We start from the raw sequence: 6,212 nt of genomic DNA on the forward strand, positions 1-6,212 counted from the left end.
AGGCAGGGGTCAAGTTATGTGGGGAGCTCTATTGCCCTTGCCAGTGACCTCACACCCCTCAATGTCCTTATGGCTCCCTGCTGATCTAGGATGCTATTCAGATGGGAAACAGCGGCACGGAGATTAAGTGACTTGCATGAGGTCACCCGGGGAGTCTGTGGCAGAGCAGCCTCCTAAGTCCCAGCCTTGTTCTGAGAATCCCTATGGCTTCCTTGAGGAGGTGTGTTGTGTGCCCTGGAAATGTCATCGTCCTGTCTCAGTTTTTGGGTGGGAGGCACCAGATCCCTTGTGAATTCGGCTAGAATAAAAAGCAGTAGCAAAGACATCCTTCATGGCCCATTCGCACGACCTGGCTTTGACATAGCTGGGTCCCCAGCACTCATTAAATGTTTCCTGTACCCACGGGCTATGCGGAGGTCACTGAATATCAAGCAATAGCAAAGACCATGTTTTAGGTAGGGGAGAGGCAAACCACGTTGTCCAGTTGTCCATGATCAAGGGTATCTCGTTTGGCAACAGCATGCTCGCTCCTGCCCCTGATTTTCACATGAGCCCTGCTTCCTTGCGCCCGGGGCTGGCTCGCTTTCCGGGAGGCGATTACATCAGGCCTCAAGGGGGGTGGGTTTGGTTCCTTCCTTCCCTCTCCCTTTTTTCTGGTTCAGAAATGGAGTGCTCAGCATGGGGGGTAGACAAGAAACAATCGCTGCGTGTGCAGCGATTGCAAAACCGTGTGCGGAGCTCATGTGCCAGGGTATGTCAGCCTAATTTTAAAGAAGTGGGACAGGACAGTCGTAAGCCAGGCTCAGTCCGCTCGAGGCATGTGATCTTGAAACTCCCAGGCTCTCTCATTGCTCAGCCTCCGACCAGGTAAATATATATCCCCATTATTAAATCTGGATTCCTTTCTGATGATCCCTGGGAGGGCTCCTCTGTGATGCTGGGACCTTTGGAGCGGGCAGTGTTCAGCGCCTAAATCCTTTCCAGGGGAGGTTTCATTCCTCCTTTTCAGAGGAGAAATCCCTGAGTTTGAATTTCGCCTGGGTGCCAGCAGCTTCCCAGCTTGTCTTCCCCCTACCATCATTAAACAAGGAAAAACGCCTGGTTTTGCAATTAGCTCTGCAGGAATGGGATATATATCTGCAAGGGCTAGGAAGATGCAAAGCCACGGCAGACTTGAGACCCACAGTAGACTCTGCTCTTTTCTGCTGTGCTTGGAAGGGAGATTTTTTTTCCCTTTAGGTTTGTTGCAGAAAGAATTTCTTTCTGGATAGCCCAATTCCCCCAACTCAGATCCTTCTGAGCAGGTTTTTTCAGGTTGCTCCAGCAATGGGGCTGCCTTGTTAATGACTGTGCAATTATCTGATGCTGATGTGTGTGGTCATTTCCACATCGAAGCATCTCCGAGGCAAGCTTTGCATGGGGAGCGAGACATAAGGCTGCTTTTACAGTCGTGTTGTTGCACAATGAGTTGCTGCATGTATCTGCCTGGGGGAAAGGGCTGCTTCACCTGAGGTTCCTTAGGGACTATCTAAAGTAGGACAAAAAAGGGCAATTCTGTGATCTGCAGCCCCTTTGTAGCCTACATGAAAAGAAGTGAGTGGCAGGGAGGAGGGTGTGAGGATCTCTGCCTATTGGAAAGAGTGGTAGGTGAGGGGGATTTGAAGTGTTAGCCCTCTTAACAGCCCTGAATATAACCCCGCTGCCTCTTTACTGGGAATCAGCTGGGTAAAAAGACAGCAGAGAGAAATTTCTGCCCAGGCCTGGTGTGAAAACTCAGCCCAGGAAAGTGCTAAGTTTGGCCAGGGTCCGCTTGCACGTGCATCTGTGATGCTGGGTGTCTGGTGGGGGGGAGCCAGGAGCTCCCCAGCCCGGGCAGGACCAGACACCGAGTGCTGCTGTCCCAACCACTGTACTTTCTCTCCTTGTTGACTTGAGAAGTGATTTGCATGGCTGGAGGGAAGGAAGTGAGACAACCGTAGATGGAGACTCGTGAGCTCACATGGAGCTGAGCAATGGCATTTTGCTAAAGGCCTTGCTTGGGAACCGCACGGGCACCAGACAGGGACCAGCTTGCTTGGGTCAGCCCAGCCTGGATGTGCACGCGTAGATCTCCATCGCCTCCTCCCCTTTGGGGCAGTGGTAGGGGCAATTCCGGCATTGCCTTGCAGGGGGTGGGAAGAAGCTCCTGACATCCTCTTCCCACGTCCCAGGGCCAGGGCCAGTCTGAGCCAGGCCCAGCTAGCTCTTCACTCCTTTCCTCTGCAGACTTTTGGTCCCATCTCAGCTCTTCTGCGTAAGCAACCGAGCCAGGCCCCGAGGATTTGCCCACTGACTTTGGGGGTGGTTATCAAGTGGGAAGGGGATGGGGAGGTTCTGCAGCTCCAGAGCCTCAAAGAGAGGGGCTGGCCTGGCCGCGATCCTGGTCACGTCCCTACTGCAGAGGAAACACCGGCGTCTCGCCCTGTGCGTGGGTCTCCCAGCCTTCCCGGTGTGCCGAGAGGAGGGGCTGACCTCGGCAGGATGCTGGGCGAACAGAGGAGCTTTTCTTTGCCATCGCTTGGCAGCACGAGGCTGCCCTGAGCGGTGCAAGCGGCTGCCTGCAGCTGTGAGCATGCCGGGCTCCAGCTCTCATGGGAAGAAATCCAGGGTAATTTTCCGCCTTGAGGCAGGAGTCCCTGGCAGCCGTGGCAGGGGCAGAGGATCGCTCTCCTCCTTTGCCCCTGCCAGACACGGCTGCACCTGCTGCAGTCAGCCCCTTCACAGCCAGAAAGACCAGTGAGGGGAAAAAACCATTTTCTTTTTTCCCCTCCAGCCCAGAAAGCCTGCTGTGGGCCTCTCCGCTTCTGGGCTCCACTTGCCTCAGGAGGTGGGGGCTGCCGCAAGGTTGAGGGGGAGCAAATATAAAAGACCCTTCCCTTCCCCCCACTTGTGCACTTAAAAACATGCTACTGGCTCGGTGGGCTGCTTTCTGCGCGAGATCTAGATGATCAGCCTAGCAAAACACATAAAGGTAACCGCCCCGATTCAGCTGCCTCCTAAAGGTACAGTTCCCCACATCTCATCGGTGCTTCATCAGCTGCACTTGGCCAGGGTGGCTGGCTCGTGCTTTGTTCATGACATGAGTTTTGCTATTGGGGAGCAGGATCCAGCCCTTGACCTCAGCCATCTCATCGGCACCAACAGGACTACTCGGGTGCTTTAAGTGAGGCGAGAGCCTAAAGGACCCTGCTGAATCGGAGCCCACAAAAGCGAAGGCGTGTGTGGGCAGAGGCTGCCTGGGCTTTCATTTCCGCAGACAGATTGCCTTTGTCTGATACCTCTCTGGTTTTTATTAATAAAGCACGTTAAGCGCGCAGTGCCGCCGACCGCAAAATAAGCATCAACCGCAGAGGATGCAGAGTCGGTTGAAGTGAGCGGGTCCTGGCACTGCAGGCAGAAGACAAGGTTGCACCTCAGTCTTGTACCAGGAGATTGGGGAGACCCGGCCAGTTCTGTCCATGGTGGTTCAAATATGGTGACCCCCATGGATCAGCTGGTTGTAAGGGCTGGAGAGAGTTTACCTTTTCTTTTTGCTATAAATCAGCATCCATCAAGGCTTCAGCCTTCCTCCTGAGCCAGAGAAACTGGCCGCTGGATGGTGCATGATTACGTGGGCTATGCTGACCACAGACTCCCTTTCTCTTTCTACGTAGTGGGGAGGCCCTGCAATACCCTGAGTCCTTCCAGCACGATTAGGCCAGATATAGTAAAGTCAGCTGAATGCCCCATCCTCAGTTTTGCATCGCTACAACCTATTGTCAAAAGTGCCACCTGCCTTTGACAGCTGCACTGCACTACCTTTCTGCAGCGGACAGAGTGGGTATAAAAGTAGAACCTGGGAAGTGCACCGTTTGCAGAAAAAAGGGAGTTTTATTGGCCTTTTTATTGGCTGCAGAATGCCAGGAGAGCCTAAAATTAATAGCAACCAATATAAAAAAAAGAATAGAAGATAAAAGGAACTTTTATTATCTCAGAGGCAGTTCTCATCCAGGCAGCACAGTGCAGAAGCATAAACTGCTTTTTTAAAAACATATTTTTCCAGAGCCCAAGAATCCCCCCCTTTTTTTTAAATAGGTCTATTTATTAAACAGTTACTTTTACTGAGCCAAAAGCTCACTATCTTCACCTCCCCTGTCGTCAGCAGACCGACCCCAGCATTATTTACCCGGTTGGTTTCAGTGGGAATTTTGTCCAAGCAAAGGCTTCGTCTACTTTGAGGCATCTCAGGATCTGCCTCACATGAACTATGCCCTTGGATCCTGCGGTGTGAGCTACGGATGGATGTAAATGGGGCTCGACTTGGGGTAAATGAAGGCAAGCACTCAAAGAAATCTGAGGCAGGGTCAGGTTTGTGCGCCGGGCTTGAGTTGATCTGTTGATGAGAAGGAGCTGAAGGACCTGCCTGCTCTTGCCTGGAAAGTTCAGGGCAAGTCTTAGTGGTTTTTCTCTCGCCTTCATTGACTGATTTAAATCTAGCTCCAGTGGCAGCCATCTAACTTGGGAGACCTGTTTGTGCCAGGCCTGGCAGCCACTGCTGTGAACTTTGCCTACTGCGGAGACTCCCCCTGCATCAGGACATGCCAGCCAGCTGCGAGCGGGTCCTGAACTGCCCTGTTTGAATCCAGATCGCAGCCTTTCCAAAGGCAGAGACGCTCAGAGCCAAGGGCTTGGTTCTGGCCCAGCACCGGGCAAAGCATTTGTTTTTGCTCCTCCATCTGTCTCGGCGGCGCATAATTAAAACCTGCATAACTGTAACTCCCGTCACCGTATTATTTTCAGCCGTGTTGAAAAATCCGTTCTTGGGAAAGCAAAGAGGATCACCTCTTTCATAGCACGCACCCCGCTTGAGGTGGAGGGGCGTCCTCCAGCCACAGAGAAGGTATGATACAGAGAAAGCATCCCGGTGCCTGAGCTGCTGTTATGCGGTCACGTCGGTGGCTGCCTCCAAGCACCTGCTCCCCGTTATTTATGGCATGTTATTGACTGGCGTGATCACCAGCTTGCGTTCCCTGGTGCTCTGCGGCAGTACGGTGCCTCTGGCTGCACGTTTCCATTGCCCTCCTTCCTTTCCCGTTCCCACCAGCCAGCTCTACCTGGAGCAATTGCTTCACTATTATATTTCCCTTCCATTCGCACCATCTACCCCGTCCATCCTCCTCGGCACTGCTGCATGGCAGGCAAATATTGTCAGCCATTGGGGTCTGAGCCCCCACGGCTGAGAGGAGAGCTCTGCTCTGCTCTCTGGACAGAAAGGAGCAATGCAGGGGAGCTTTTCTAGGGCTTGTGCTTTTTGGCTTATTCCTTTGCTTCAGAATAAGGGCATCGATGCTAACAGCGGGGGTCTGGGTGGTTACAGTGCACAGATAGGTCACTGACACAGGAGGCCAGGGTCTGAATTGCTTCCAAGAAATAGTTTATGGGTGCTGGAGCCATTCCTCCAGCATAAGAGCCAGGCCGCACGCTGGCACCAGAATCATGATGCTAAAGTTGCCTCTGAGTCTAAAAGCAATCGGGACTCATGGGAGAAATTATATCTTCATAGTTGGTCGGGTCGGAAGGGACCTGAGCAGATCGAGTCCGACCCCCTGCCATGGCAGGAAATAGTACTGGGGTCAAGCAACCCCAGCAAGGTGTTCATCTAACCTCCTCTTAAAGCCCCCCAGGGTAGGAGCCAGCACCACTTCTCTTGGAAGTTGGTTCCAGACCCTAGCCGCCCTGACCATGAAGTCGCGCCTCCTGATGTCTAGTCTGAATCTCCCCTCTGCCAGCTTGTGACCGTTATTCCTGGCCACTCCTGGCAGTGCTCGGGGGAACAGGGACTCCCCCAATGCCTGCTGGTCCCCTCCGACTAGTTTGTAACAGGCCACTAGATCCCCCCTCGGCCTTCTCTTGTGGAGGCTGAACAGGTTCAGGTCCCGTAGCCTCTCCTCATAGGGCCTGCCCTGCTGCCGCCTGGCCATGCGAGTGGCCTCCTCTGGACCCTCTCCATGCTGCCCACATCCCTCCTGAAGTGCAGTGCCCAGAACTGGACGCAGTACTCCAGCTGCGGCCTGACCAGTGCTGCATAGAGGGGGAGGATCACCTCCCTGGACCTGCTCGAGATGCATCTGTGGACAAGGTGCAGTTGGCCTTCCTGACCGCGTCCCCACACTGCCGGCCCATGTTCATCTTGG

General features: G+C 53.6%; 1 protein-coding gene across 2 annotated transcripts in view; it reads left to right on the top strand.

Annotated features, from left to right (window-relative positions):
* CMKLR1 (chemerin chemokine-like receptor 1) overlaps positions 1–6,212 on the top strand; it is a 225,726-nt gene that overhangs the window by 193,654 nt on the left and 25,860 nt on the right. The window contains exon 1 of one of the 2 annotated variants that reach the window (XM_019507210.1): positions 768–867. The exons of the other annotated variant lie outside the window; for it this stretch is intronic. The gene's annotated coding sequence lies outside the window, so the exon portion shown is untranslated. Of the gene's footprint in view, positions 1–767; positions 868–6,212 lie in introns of those variants that run through there. 2 annotated transcript variants of the gene reach the window in all.

Source organism: Gavialis gangeticus, unplaced genomic scaffold, assembly GCF_001723915.1.
Source record: "Gavialis gangeticus isolate Ggan-Ray unplaced genomic scaffold, GavGan_comp1, whole genome shotgun sequence".
Lineage (NCBI taxonomy): Eukaryota > Metazoa > Chordata > Crocodylia > Gavialidae > Gavialis > Gavialis gangeticus.